We start from the raw sequence: 16336 nt of genomic DNA, 5'->3' as shown, positions 1-16336 counted from the left end.
TGATTGTATTATTTAGCCGATGATGATTTTTATGGGTGGGGTTTATGTAGGATATATACCCTTAAAAGTGTTATCACATCTAACAACACCTCTGTTCTTCATGCAGTTCCCCTAACTTCTTATAGTAATGATCAGTTAAAGTGCATTTATTGACCACTCAGTGAGGGACTCTTGGCTAAAGTATCTTTCTAGACACATGCCAAGCTGTAGCTTAATGGCTGACATCCATTATTTTACTTGTTAGAGGACCTTTCACTTGGGACTAAATATTACACAACAATGTTGCGGTCCCTGATGATGTTCCTGAATTCCACACCAAAATCTGCATATTAGCAGTATGGATTTTGGAGCTGAATTACCACTGTAGTGATTACCGTCAGGGAACTGCGGCACCCTACCAGCAATCAGGCTATGACACCGATTCCGGAGCACACTATGATGTCAGTGTGCACCCGGGATCCTCCTCCCCTGACTCCTCTCCTCCTTGGTGGCACAGGAGAGTACAAGGGTTGAAACGTTCCATCTCACACACTGACATCAGTGTGCACCGGGGATTAGTGTGGAGCAGAGTAAGAGTGGCGCTAACTGCAAGGAAGAGGTAAGTATATGGGTTGGGGGGCTACCAGTATTACTACTGGGACTACTGAGGGGGTTAATATTACTGTGAGGATTAATATTACTGTGGGGTTAATATTACTGTGGGTGTTAATATTACGGTGAAGGTTAATGTTACTGAGGGGGTTAATATTAGTACTGTGGCTACTGTGGGGTTATTAATTACTACTGGGGCTTATGTGGGGCTACTATTACTACTGTGGCCACTATGGGGGTCACTATTACCACTGAGGCCAATGTGGGGGTCACTATTACTACTGGGGCCACAATATGGGTCACTATTACTACTGGAGCTACTATTGGGGCCACCATTGCTACTGAGGCCACTGTGGGGGACGCTATTACTACTAGGGCCAATATAAGCGACGCTATTACTACTGGGTCCAGTATAGGGGATGCTATCACTACTAAGGCCAATATAGGGAACACTATTACTACACTGGGGGGGATTTGCTATGGAATTTACCGTATCTGTAGCAGCAAATTGGATGACATTTTGAAAATCTCATCCACACATGGAGAAAATCTGCACAAAACCCATGTGGATATTGACATGTGGTGCAGGATTTAATTCTGCGGCATCTTCATCTTAAATATAATGTATATCAATAGCCCATTCAGTTCTTCAGCGTTCCTACCTGTTTCTTTTTCTGTCTTGTAAATGACCTTGTCCTTTCTATAACTACGTAGGTAAAAATAATAAGTTGTGATAAGCTACGCCCCCTGACCCCACCCTCTGTCCCGCTTTGGGGCTCCACAAGAAACTTTTCCTTCAAAAAAGGCCCCATGGCTGAAAAAGTTTGGGAACCACTGCTGTAGAGGGTTCCAACTTTAGCAATTGACTCAACCCAATTGAATACCCAACCCAACCATTTATGTTAGAGACACAACACATAGTGAAGACAACTAGGTAGATATCATATCAATATGGTCTTCTGAGCTAAATGATACATTTTTAGAAATACAATGTGAAATGCAGAATAGTGTATTCACTAGTGAAATAAAATTTTCATTTAGCACTAGTAAAAAATGGGAAACCTTTAAAACGTGCATATACAAGTACATGAGAATGAACAAAAGAAGCATTAATTAAAATATTAAGAACATGTTCTAGTTTCACACATTTAGTTCTTGCCAAGTCACCTGTGAATTAATTGTACTTAAATGTCAAAGTACACCAAAGCCACATACATTCAGACAAAAACGCCTACACACTGCTGAAATTAATTCAAAATAGCAGCTCCAACAATGCAATGGAAACTTCATCTCTTACCGTACAATGATGAGTGGAACAAGAATATGACTATAACACAAAGTGCCTGGTTTTAATTAAACGGAAGAACCTTGTCAAAGTGAACTCTACCTACTCGGTTAATGCATTTAAGTGCTCTCAGATTGAATTATATAATATTTAATTAAATGAATATAATATCACATTGCTGTGACCATACAACTGGAAAAGCAGAAAGAAGTACACCCACTGAATGAGAAATAATATAGACAAAATAAGATCCTTTGTGGAAATTAATTTAAAAAAAGTTCCAAAGGAAATCGTCAATGAATAATGGAGTTATCCAAAGTACACAGTTTCTTTTTCTGAATCACATCCTTCCATTGATTGTTTTAGTGTGGTGTACCAACCTGATTGATTAAAAGTTGTATTTTCACGAAGCTGCAAAGCTTCATAAGAAAATGATTAGATACAATTCTTATCTGATTTATTTGTGAATTGATGAGTTGGTTCACAGATTATATTTTGGGATAAACTTTTTAGGAATAAAGCAGGTGACTGTAGATGACACAGCTAGGTGACATAAGTACAATGTCTGAATTCTAAGATGAAAAGGTAAAAAATCAACAAAACTAAGCAAAAATTATTGATATTGAACTCTAGTTGATCTAGAAACGGCAAATAAATAGAATGAATGAATAAACAAACTGACAGGGCCCTAAAAAGAAAAACAATCTTTTGAACCCCAGTGATGGGAGCATCAGTGTTCAAATATAATGGGGTAACCCTTTGTAGGAATAAGAATAGTGCTTACTGTACTTTAGTCTTTTTTTTTCAGAAGTTTATCCCTTTTCTTAAAGGGGTTGTCCCGAGGCAGCAAGTGGGTCTATACACTTCTGTATGGCCATAATAATGCACTTTGTAATGTACATTGTGCATTAATTATGAGCCATACAGAAGTTATAAAAAGTTTTATACTTACCTGCTCCGTTGCTAGCGTCCTCGTCTCCATGGTGCCGACTAATTTTCGCCCTCCGATGGCCAAATTAGCCGCGCTTGCGCAGTCCGGGTCTTCTGCTTTCTTCTATGGAGCCGCTCGTGCCAGAGAGCGGCTCCGTGTAGCTCCGCCCCGTCACGTGCCGATTCCAGCCAATCAGGAGGCTGGAATCGGCAGTGGACCGCACAGAAGAGCTGCGGTCCACGAAGGTAGAAGATCCCGGCGGCCATCTTCAGCGGTAAGTATTGAAGTCACCGGACCGCCGGGATTCAGGTAAGCGCTGTGCGGGTGGTTTTTTTAACCCCTGCATCGGGGTTGTCTCGCGCCGAACGGGGGGGGGGTTTAAAAAAAAAAAAACCCGTTTCGGCGCGGGACATCTCCTTTAAGCTGTTGCTTGATTTTGATACTTGCTGTCTTATCCTATCATGCTTTCACCCATTATAAAAGCCATTAAAAAGTACCCTAGGACCAACTTTAGGTTTGATGTCATCCTATGTGGAATTTTCATTTGCACTCCTACAAGCATTAAAAGAAAAAATCATACCTCTATTTTTCACTGATGAGCAGCCTGCCTATGATCTGATCGTGCGGTTTATTGGGTAAACTATGTGTATGATGTCTGTATAGGTATTTCATTATATATGAACCAAGCTTATGCCATAAATGTATTAGCAGAACTAAGCGATGTTGTGCGTCACTGATGGGCTGATAGACAGGAAAGGGGTAATCCTCTAACTATTAATATGTCATTCTTTATATGTAAGAGATTTTCTCTGTGGAATACCATACTATGTGTATGGTGTCTGTATAGGTTTTTCATTATATATGAACCAAGCTTATACCATAAATGTAATAGCAGAACTAAGCGATGTTGTGCGTCACTGATGGGCTGATAGACAGAGGAAAGAGGTAATCCTCTAACTATTAATATGTCATTCTTTATATGTAAGAGATTCTCTCTATGGAATATCAAAGTCTATTAAGCTATTCCATGCAAACAAAAGATGGCTTGATGGAAGCCAAAAGGACACTCTTTTGGCCTCCTTTAGGTGAACGGACCCTACGCATATGCTTAGCTTTTACTGTATGTCAGGAGCCTTTCCTGGCATATATGCTAAATGTAGATAAAAGTATGATTGTTTTCATTAAGAGAAACCAAGTAATCTTGTAGATATGATACCTTTAATGGCTAACAAAAATACATGATGTTATAACGAGCTTTAAAACCTACTCAGGGTTCTTCCTCGGGCATAATGGAACATATTTATATAAAAACATATACACATGGTCACATGGGAGGGCACAAACATGATATGATTTATTTGCACTTGAAATTAATTCTAGAACAGGATAAGAGGGCACAGTCATGTTGTGATTAGTAGCACCTAAATACCAGAAAGGGATGAGCATAACAGTAAATACTAAATTAGTCCAATGACAAGGGATGTGAAAGTTTTATGGTCTCTAAATTGATGTTAGGGGGTAACCACCAGGCCAACATGTTACCTTTACTCTGGGTTTCTCATATCTCATAATCTCCAGTGATGCAAAAAGCCCCCTCTGAGATTCATTCAGTTTTTGATAGTATCAAAGGTGATTATAAACTTAAATATCCAAATTCTTCTGTGACGTTAGTACTTACAATTGCATGTTTAGGGCACCCACCCACTGGCTATTTTTTTCCCTGCGAAGTTCGCAGCATTTTTTTCTTTGCAGGGGTCTATGGGACTTGTAATGTTAAAATCGCGATCGCGCAAAATCGCAATTTACCGCGAAATCGCGATTTTGCGCGATCGCGATTTTAACATTACAAGTCCCATAGACCCCTGCAGAGAAAAAAATGCTGCGAATTTCGCAGGGAAAAAAAATCGCCAGTGGGTGGGCGCCCTTAAATGCAAGATGTTTAAATTATAATTAATGTGAAGATAATAGGGCTTAAGGAAATAATTAAGGAGGCATTGAAATCCATTTGCTATTTATTGCTCCTATAGTGTCCTTATTTTCAGCACCCTGTTGTTGCCATTTATTGCTTAGTTAGAATCTTTCTGTGCCCACGGTTATAGGGTTTCCATAAGGCAATAGTGCCCCTTTGTAGGGTACTATTTGCTTACAGGGCTTCCCTTCATAGAAAATGGAGACAAATTGCTAGGATATGCCAACACTTTATGAGCGGTGAGGGTTTGACTGCTGTGCTAGCACCTTCCTGAGATTTAAGGGGAAGCAATGCTAATGTATTGAATCTCCATTCATTGTGGCATAAATTCCACTACATGTTGAAATGGCCCATGAGAACAGGATAGCTTCTTTCAAATTAGATTGAGGTGTTGACATTAACTGAGCAGCTGACAGAAAGGGTTCATTGATTCATGCTGCTTGCAAATTCCGACCCTCAACATGGTGCAACAGAACCTGCCATCTGACCAGGCAATGCTTTTCCACTGCTCAGTGAATCTTGTCTCTCTGTTTCTCTTAGACAACAATGGCACTCAAACTGGTTGCCTGCTGTTCTACCCATCCATGTTAAGGAACAATGAGTTGTGGGTTAGTACATGTTAGCTGGAGTACCAGCATTGTTTTCAGTTGCAATTTGCCTAAATGTGTACCGCCCATTCAACAGAACAATGCGTGACAACCTCCTTTGACCCTTTTCATTGATGGCTTGCTTACATCCACAGGATCCCCTTTCGCTGAATATTTTTTATCAATCACACCATTCACAATATTCTCTCTACGTCGTTGCATAAGAAAACCCCACAAGATTAGCAACCATTAGAAGTGGCTTAGATTGCTCGACTTCCTATTATAATGTTGATTCACGCTGAAACAGATCCATGTGAAGCTTGCTCACTTTATTTTATGCTGCAGGGTTATCCTCAGGGAAGCTCCAATCATAACAGGGCAGGTGTCCAATGCAGTGGCTATTCAGTGTACATCTCAATTGCAGTTTAATGGTATTCAAATAACCAAATAATTGAGGACACCAACATTGTCCCTGACAAAACCATTCAGAAGGTAAATATTGTTATTTAAAATGATAAGCGTTATGCTGATACTAGGAACAACTTTGAGAAAGTTTGAGTGCCATGGTTGATATCTACCAGTAGTGACCCCCCAATTTCATTAACCAACTTATTCTCTGCTTATTATGGACACTCAAACCACCATGTGTTCTCTTTAGGAAACCTAGGTTTTAACGACTTATATTTTGGTCATTTTATATTATAAGTCATGCTGTTGTTCTGTTTTGATCTAATATATCTCAGTGTGCCTCATGCTATTTTGTATCAGAATGCACTACTGTTTTATTACCTTATGCACGCATCTCTTTCTCATGCATTGTTTAGGCATTCTTCTATGTATCTTACCCCTTATTATTTAATGAACATATATCTTAAAGAAATAGTTGTCTCCACTTCTAAAGATTAATATAACCAGTAAGTTAGTGTAATTATCTTTAATCATTTAGTCTTACACTACGTTAACCAAATAGGATTACATCAAATGAAAGATGTTTTTCATATGTTAAATATTCTAAGTGTTGTAAAAGTTACAGATGTAAAAGATCAAAGAAATTAAGTCTTTAAGCAGCCGTCAGCACCTAGATAATAGTACTGTAAAACATGCATGTAAAACATAAAGGTGATGAAAAGTCAACTTAAATTACATAGAAGGTAGATACCATATCCCTATGTACAAAGAACAGACAGCCAATATGTACAGTAAGTGACTTTAAGATTCCCAAATAATCCAAACAGAGAAATGAAAAATAAAATTGTAAAATAAAGTAAATAATTCATACAAACCTGTGTATATCATAAAAACCAGCAATGGACCCATCACACACAGATCCCCACAATATATTTTTGTGTAATTTGCTTTCTTATTTTGTAAATTCACTTTTTATTAAAACTATAGCAATAGAGACCACATAAGCATCACAGAAGATGTAAGATGGCACTCATACCAATGAATCTCTCACTACAACTTGCAAAAGACAAAGTGTGAGTTGTGCCAAACTAATACAAGTTTAGCATGTAGAATATAATGGTAAAACATACGCAAGCAAAATTAGGATAATGGGGAGGTTACAAAATAAAAGAGGGTGGAGTTGGGGGAGACAGGTATAAGGAGACAAAAAAAGTTCCCATCTTGCAAGAGAGGGGAGCGGATTTGCTTCTTTTCTAATGGATTGTTATAAATTTTATTCAAAACTTTAATAAAAACAATAGGTAAGTGGCTGACACATTTGAGCTCAACAGAGTTGTCTGAGTGCAGATATTCATAACATTGCTAGGATATACTATCAATTTCTGATTATTGCGGGCTGGAGTACTACTCCATATCAGCTCTGTTGCTTTTTCAGCACAGAGTGGCAGCTCAATGACTATAAGGCTCTTTTCAGGCGTTTCCATGATAATAGTTCTGTATGATGAAGGCAAAAAAAAAAAGTATTTTCTTAAAGGGGTTTTCCAAGTTATTTTCCTTTTTTATTAAAATACAGATGGCTGTGCTCCAAAATAGTAAATTAAACTATACTCTACCGCCCCAAGTCTTCACACTTCCCCCACTACACCTCCATTCTCCCCACCGACACTCCATTTACAGACAGGTCTTTGTCTGGACCTCTAGGGCCTGTAGGGATAACAATGTTAGTTAGCATAGTTTATGTGAAAATACTTTTTTGGGTATGATCATAGTATCATAATATGTAAGGCCAAAAAAAGACATATGTCCATCCAGTTCAGCCTATTAACCCCCAATGTTGATCCAAAGGAAAGCAAAAAAAACCCAGTCAGGTAGAAGCCAATTTGCCCCATTTAGGGGAAACAAATTCTTTCTTCACTGTAATCTGGCAATCAGAATAATCCTTGGATCAACAATCCTTTTGAAGTTATTAATGATAAGAACATATAATATTGTATTGCTCAAGAAAGACATCCAGGCTCCTCTTCAACTCTTTTACTGAATTTGTCATCCCTACGTCCTCAGGCAGAGAGTTCCATAGTCTCACTGCTTTTACAGTAAAGAGCCCCCTTCTATGTTGGTAATGAAATCTTCTTTCCTCTAGATGTAGAGGATGTTATGTTGTTACAGTCACAGTCCTGGGCATAAACAGATGATGGGAGTGATCTTTGTATTGTCCCCTGATATATTTATACATTGTTATTAGGTCGCCCCTCAGCTGCCTTTTTTCTAAACTAAATAATCCCAGTTTTGATAACCTCTCTGGGTCTTGTAGACCTCCCATTCCATTTATTAATTTCATTGCCTGCCTTTGTACCCGCTCAAGCTCTGATATGTCCTTCCTGAGTACCAGTGCCCAAAACTGTCCATAATATTCCATGTGTGGTCTAAGCATTGACTTGTAAAGAGGAAAAACAATGTTCGCATTGTGTGCCCCCTCTACCTCTTTTGATGAACCCCTGATCCTATTTGACTTGGCAGCAGCTGCCTGACACTGGTTGCCACAGTTAAACTTTCAGTTAACTAAAACACCGAATTCCTTTTCCTTGTCATTCCAAATCACTGCGGGCGTTGCCTGCATCCCATTGCTTTCAATGGGGCCAGCGGCTGTAACGCCGGCCCACTGAAAGCACTAGGCACAGTGCCATGGTCACATGAAAATTTGGCTAATGCGTGGAGCGCTTTTTTTCCCACACTTACGTGCGCAGAAAGAAATGCTCATCTGACTGAGCCCTTAGTGTGTAATGGTGACATGTATTTCCTTGGCCCATGTGTCTAACTTTACATTTATCAGTGTTAAATCTCATTTGCCATTTTTCTGCCCAACCCTCAACTTATCCAGATCCTCTTGCAATATGTTTGCATCCTCTCTTGTGTTAATTTCTCTAAATAGTTTTGTGTCATCTGAAAATATTAATATTTTACTGCACAATCCTTCTACCAGGTCATTATTAAATATATTAAAAATAATAGGGCCCAAAACTAATCCTTGTGATACCCCACTAGTAACAGTGACCCACTCAGAGTATGTGCCATTTATAACCACCCTCTGCTTTCAAACACCGACCAGTTACTTACCCACTTGCACACATTCTCACCCAGACCAAGAATTCACTTTTTATATACCAACTGTTTATGCGGCACAATATCAAGCGCTTTGGAAAACTCCAGATACACAAGATCCAATGTCTCTCCCCGATCCAGTCTAGAACTTACCTTCTAATAGAAGCTGATCAGGTTGGTTTGACAGGAGCGACCCTTCATAAACCCATGCTGATATGGAGTTATACTGCCATTTTCCTTGAGGTACTCCAAGATAGCATCTGTTCCAAATCCTTCAAACATTTTACCCACAATAGAAGTAAGATTCAACAGCCTGTAGTTTCCAGGTTCACTTTTTGACCCCTTTTTGAATATCGGCACCACATTGGCTACACGCCAATCTAGTGGATCAGACCCCATCACTATAGAGTCCTTAAATATAAGAAACAAGGGGTTATATGCCATTGGGACACAATGATTTGTCTATTTTAATCTTTTTAAGATGGTTCTGCATTTCTTCCTGAGTTAGACTGGTGACACTTAGTAGAGAGTTTACATTATCACTCTGCATCGCATCTGACAGTTCATTTTTCTCTGTGAGTACACTGAAGAAAAAGCTATTTAATATATTTGTTTTCTCCTCATTGCCCTCTACAATTTCTCCTACATTATTTATTTAAGGTCCAACACTTTCAGTATTAATCTTTTTACTATTTATATAGTTGAACAGTTTAGGGTTAGTTCTACTCTTTTTAGCAATAAGTCTCTCTGTCTCCATCATTGCTGCTTTTACCTGATTTTTACATAATTTATTATTTTAAACGTTTCCTATTTATTGTTTTACTTTTATTTTTGAGGACACAAACCCAATAAGGTAAAGCTGATCGAATTTGGCATTTCTAAAGTTTAGTATTTGTTTAAGTACCCTATAAAACTCTTGCTTGAAGGACAAGTTGAAATGTATTATATTATGGTTATTATTTCCCAGTTCGCCCCCAATTTGCACCCCTGTTATTCTGTCAGGTCTTTTAGTTAATATAAAGTCCAAAATGGCCATCCCCTTAGTTGAATCCTGTACAAGTTGGGGTAAGGTAAATTCTATTCCATCTACATCCATCTAGAATTTATTTAGGCATTTTATCCCAACAGTGGAGGAGCAGCACTTCAGTTAAGTGTTACGGTAAACTACCCTGGATACGCCAGCCCGGGTTGCCCTGTATCTAACCCGCAACTCCTGTCCCTGCCTACTTGCCTCCACTCCTGGCTAACCCCAGGCAGGCAACTAGGTGGTCCCTACTCTATCTAGGGACCAAGAATGGGACGCTGGCATACCTAGATGAAATGGGTAGATTAGCAACAGGGAAGGCAGATGGTAAATACCAACACGAAACAATACTGATAGTACTGAGGCAGATGGAAAAACCTGGCAGATGGAAACAAAAAAAACAGACAAGCTGACAGAAACAGGAGACCTACAGATGCAGACTAGCTAGCAACCTGAGGGAAACCAATAACTGGCAGTGATTGCAGTCACTGCCAGACTTTTAAACCAAAGCCTCCGCCTAGAGGCTGAGAGAGGGGGAAAGCCAACTCCCGGCTGCACTCACCGGTGCACGCGCACACGGCGCCATGAGCCACCAGCACCACGTCGGGGAGACGCACCACAACCGTGGGACCCAGCACACTGCCGTCCCGGGAGGAGTCGCAGCCGCCGCATGGTAACAGTAAGATCTCATCTACCCCAACCTAAGTGAGCCTGCAAGCTGAGTGAGTGTGCGTTTGAGACATAATTGTACTGTTTTGTAAGTGTATTGTGTTAAAGGTATGACTTGGGATTAGGGGCTTTGGATTCAGGGACTTTAGAAAAATAAATTCTGTTTAATTACTTTTGATCTATTTGAATTTTTGCAATTACTACTTTCATCCAATCTATCTGTACAGTGCCCATTTAGAATGCTCTCCATGATTGACAATGCCATCCAGTATACATCTTGTGCCATGTATACAGTCCTTGAACAGCTATTTGAGGGTGCATACTGCTTTATGAGATGTAAGCGTGTTGCACATTTGGAAGCCCAAATCCTGGATCTAAATGAGCAACTTGCAGCACTGAGATCCATTGACAATATGGAAAGAAGTTTGCTGCTCATTGAGCAGGCACTCGCTGTGGTAGATGTGGGGGTGGATGGTAGTTTGGTAGAGTAGGATGAGCAGGCAACTAGCTGGGGTAGAGGAAAGAGAACCAGGGAGGCTAGTCCTGAACTTGCAGACCACCAAGTTTGCAAAGTTAGCAGATGAAAGGAATGACATTATAGGAATAGAATTGCTGCCGCACAACATGCCCTCTGACCACCAGGGGGATGTCTGCTCCAGTAAGAAGGGGAATAGGAGTGAAGGGCAGGCTAGACAGGTCCTGGTAGTGGAAGACTCAATTATTAGGGGAACAGACAGGGCAATCTGCCACAAAGACCGGGATCGTTGAACGATGTGTTGTCTTCCTAGAGCTCAAGTTCAACACATCACGGATCAGGTTGACAGATTACTAGGAGAGGCTGGTGAGGATCCAGTGGTCATGGTACACATTTAAACCAATGACAAAGTTAAAGGTAGGTTGAGGGTCCTTAAAAACTATTTTGGGGAACTAGAATATAAGCTTAGGGCAAGGACCTCCAAAGTAATATTTTCTAAAATGGAAAAAACGGAAAGGGGGACGGGTTTGTCTTTATGTAAATTCCTGTTTAAAGCCTACATTACGGGAAGATATATGGGAGGGAGATGAACATGTGGAGTCTCTATGGGGGGAAATGCTTGGAGGGAAAACAACAATAAAATCCTCATAGGAGTTTTCTGTAAGCCACCAAATATAACAGAAGCTACTGAAAATCTATTATTGAAACAAATTGATAAAGCAGCAAATCACAATGAGGTAATTATTACGGGGGAATTTAACTATCCGGATATAAACTGGGCAGACGAAACCTGCAGATCTCATAAAGATAACAACTTTTTGTTTTGAAAATCTCATCCACAAGCTGCAGAAATTATCCACACAAAACCCGTGCGAAAATAGACATGTGGTGCGGAATTCAATAATGCAGAACAGCATGATAATTGTATCACTGTTTCTGCTGCGGAATTCACCTTTTTTCAGTGAGGGTGTGAATTCCGCAAAGAAATACAAGATGAAATCTGCTTCAAAATCCGCAACAAATGGTGCAGGTTTGGAGGCAGGCTTTCCGCTGCTGATCTGCAACAGAATGCCCACTGCGGACATTGTGCTGCAAATCAGCCCCTGTGTGGACTCAGCCTGTGTATGCATTGTCTATAAAATGTTTTACCAAAATATGATGCTATGTTTTAATTAGGAGAATATTTACATGAGTTCCTTGAAAAAACAAAGATTAAATTACAGGAAAGATGTTTTTATCATTAAACTCTTTGAGTAATTATTATGCTTCCTCTAACGTGGGAGTGAATCTCATAAAAAGAATCCTACTATATAGGCAAGAAACACACGATATATTCTGTACATACAGTATACTGACATACTAGCATCCAAGATATCAAGCTGGGAGAATGTTTCAGACTGATACTTGAGCTCCAAGTCAAGGTAAAAATGGGAATGCCCTCATGAGCCTATATAAGGGCAAGGCTAACCTACAGCAGGAGAGAGAATGAAAGAACAAAAGAAAAGGAGAGAGATTGCAAAAGAGGAAGGGAGAGGGAGTGCGCAAAAGAGAGAGAATGCAAAAGAGGGTGAGAGCAAGAATGAAAAAGAGGGGGATAGAAAGAATGCAAAAAGGAAGAAAAAGAAGACAAAAGAGGAGGGAAGAGGGAGAATAAAAAGAAGGGAGAGAAAGCAAAAGCTTATGAAGCCCTTCCCTGAAAAGCCATTGACAGCTACCGGGGCTCAGCGGTGACTTCAGTAGCTTTAACACCACACCAATTCTGAACAAAGGTTCCTTGAACTCAGCATTTCTATTCCTTTTTTAATGTATTACAGGTGTAATATCTTGGCACCTCAACATAGAGAATAGTTTTTGCCAAATCATCTCGTGCAAAGTTCAAAAAATGCGGCAAGTGAATTTTTTGGTGGGGTGAATACTTGGTAACGGAAAATATTTTCCTTAAAATAGACCCGTTGACCATTCTCTAAGTGTACACTGAGGTGTATTACAGTGGGGTGCCTTTTGTGTAATGGAAACCCCAAAAGCCACCACACGGCTTAGTTGCTGCTGACATACCGGACGGACTGATATCTGTGTACTTTATCTATGCCATTTGTGAGCTTTGTGTTTCTGAAATTGAAAATTGCTTGGTCACTGCCTTTGTTAATGTATTTACATATATACAGTATATTATCGCACACACTGAACTGCAATCCTCTACATTGATGTGGGCATTAAACATTTTTGACAAAATAGGGGAATAAGAAACCACCTAACTATTATCGAGATCAGCATAACTGCCATTTCAAGGTTTTATAGATGCCGTTTGAACTCCGTGTAGCTTACGTGGAAATGTTTTTAGTACATTTCCCATATTTCATGCAAGGGGATCGGTATTTTCAGGGCCACATGGACCATGAATGATATTTTTACCAATAACATGATGTTGTGCCTTGTCACTGCTTGACTCAGGTATTTCACCGCTGTTGATGTTATCAATTTGATTGGGTGTCAACTTATCTTTTAACCAAAGTAAAATGTGGACATGTGGTGAGCGGCGCTTCTGCCATTCTATGGAATACATAAAGCACAACACAGATTTTTCCTTTAGTTATAACCGACATTAGTATTTCAGCTTTTAATCTAAAAACTCTTGAAATTATATCAGGTGTATCAATAGCGTTTTGTCCCAACCTCATCGACTATTTCTTTCCATCTTGGGTTACATGTGAAAGTAATAAGTAAATCCGGGCAACGATAGGTGCGCACATAAGGGAATGTGTCTTGAGTATACTCATGCAGATATCGTGGGCTGTTTACAAATGAAGACCGTAGAATAACCATTCTACCAAAAGACGGTTTTAGTGAATTTTGAGCGATAATCATTGTGTCTAAATGGGCCTTAAAGCAGTTTTGAAAGTGGTGATAAGATGGCTATGTTCAGGCGATATTCTTTGGATTTTTAGAACAATATGTTTTTTAACCCCATGAATATTTTAACATCTGCAGTCTGCTTCAATAAATCTGTAAGAACTTATGTTGCTGATTATTTGTAGGAAGCAAAGAGCCAATTCTATGGTAAATTTGACCTTGGATTGTGAAAGTAAAGAACAGGCATTATGACTTCCCTATCCGAACCAAATGGCGTCATCTGGAAGCACAAATTGTATTCCCAAATTCCATTTTAAAAACACCGTAATTCCCTGCAGTCGTACAAAAGTGGAGTTTTTAGCGGTTCCTTTGGCTCGCATAGTGATGGGAGCAAGATTTTCCTCCTTCCATTTTGCACTTTGCAACACGTACATTTTTGATTCATGCCTTCTATGATTACTAATTGATGATTAACATAGAGTCAATCAAAAGGTCATAATGAAATACGGCATCATTAAAAGGCTCCCACGTGCTACATACAAATGCATGTCTCCTTTCTAACTGTCATTCAGCAAATAAAGCACAGCATCTTAGTGAGTCTTCAAGCATCTCTGCAGCTATTAAAGACGCACAACGTTTAGCATCTAAGATCTGACGGGCCCAAGTTAGCTCTAGGGTCTCGGCAGCTCTAAGGGATACGTGATGCTCAGCATCTAAGGTCCGGCGAGCTTCAGATTGCTCCAATATCTTGCCAGCTCTAAGAGATGGTTGACTGACGCTCAGCATCTAAAGTTTTGCGGACCTGACATTGCTCCAATGTATCTCTAGCTCAGATAATCACATGGCGGTCAGCATCTTGGGTTGGGCAGACCTAAGATTGATCCAATGTCTCTGTAGCTCTAAGAGATGCGTGACGCTCATAATCTAAAGTTCGACGGGCCTGAGACTGCTTCGGGTTGTCTGCTACTCTAAGAGCAGCTTGTCATTTAGCTCGTTGATGCTTTCTTGCCTCAGTGTGGTCATCAGATTCTTGGGTTCTAGTAATTTTCGCAGCACGAGATCTGCTACATCTACACGCTAGATCTGACTTGCGCTTGTGCGGCATATTAAAAGAAGACCAAAAAATGGATAGGAAATGCACTTATCAAAAGGAAACCAGGTTTTACACAGCTGAGGTGAAATAAAATCTGCGCTGTGATTGGTTGCTAGAGCTCAACTTTCATTTCTTACACAGCTGAAGAAAAATAAAAGCAGCACTGTGATTAGTTGGTATTTCTTATACTGCTGAGGTAAAATGAAAGCGACGCTGTGATTGGTTGCTATGGGCAACACAGATTTTCCTTAAAGGGGTTGTTTCGCAGCGAAAGCGTTTTTTGTTTTTTTTAAATGGACCCCTGCATTATGCCCTGTGAAAAAGAAAGCATGTGTTAGTTTTTTAAAATCACATTGCACTTACCTGCATCAGCGTTCTGCAGCTTCTTCATTTCTTCTTTTAAAGATGGCGCCGCTTTTCTTCTCCCACGGTGCACCGCGGGTCTTCTCCCATGGTGCACCGTGGAGTTTCTTCTTCTGTCTTCCGCGTTCCACTGCCGATACAGCCACCTCATTGGCTGATCGGCACCACGTGACGGAGGCGGAGCTACGATGACGACACGGTGACCAGCTCTCCGGCACGAGCGTCCCCATTCACCAGGCAGAAGACCGCACAGCGCAAGCGTGTCTAAAAATGCCAGAAGACAGCGAAATTAGACGGAGCCATGGAGACGGGGATGCTAGCAATGGAGCAGGTAAGTGAATAGCTTCTGTATGGCTCATATTTAATGCACAATGTACATTACAAAGTGCATTAATATGGCCATACAGAAGTGTATAACCCCACTTGCTGCCGCGAGACAACCCCTTTAAAATCTTAATCCATGTTAATGTGTCTTTCGTTCAAGTTGTAAGGCAAAATTTGTCTGTTTGTGTCGTACAGCCCAGCTTTCATTTGTTATACTGCTGAGGTACAATGGAAGCAGCGCTGTGATTGGTTGCTAGAGCTCAGCTTTCATTTCTTACACAACTGAAGAAAAATAAAAGCAGCACTGTGATTGGTTGGTATTTCTTATACTGCTGAGGAAAAATAAAAGCTGCGCTGTGATTGGTTGATATTTCTTATACTGCTGTGGTAAAATAAAAGCTGCACTGTGATTGGTTGGTATTTCTTATACTGCTGTGATTAAATGAAAGCTGCACTGTGATTGGTTGGTATTTCTTAGGGCGCCCACCCACTGGCGATTTTTTTTTTCTTTGCGTTTTGCGTTTTTCCTGCAGAGCAATTAGAATTGAATGTACTCCTGTCCACTGGCGTTTTGCGTTGCGTTGTGTTTTTTAACATAGGAACTGTCAGTTGCATATGTGTCCTTATTTTTCTCCTAATGCACCCATGAAAGTCAATGGAAATTAATG

This window comes from Eleutherodactylus coqui, chromosome 2 (assembly GCF_035609145.1).
Source record: "Eleutherodactylus coqui strain aEleCoq1 chromosome 2, aEleCoq1.hap1, whole genome shotgun sequence".
Taxonomy (NCBI): Eukaryota; Metazoa; Chordata; class Amphibia; order Anura; family Eleutherodactylidae; genus Eleutherodactylus; species Eleutherodactylus coqui.
The sequence above is the reverse complement of the archived record's forward strand: the minus strand, read 5'-3'. Positions refer to the sequence as shown.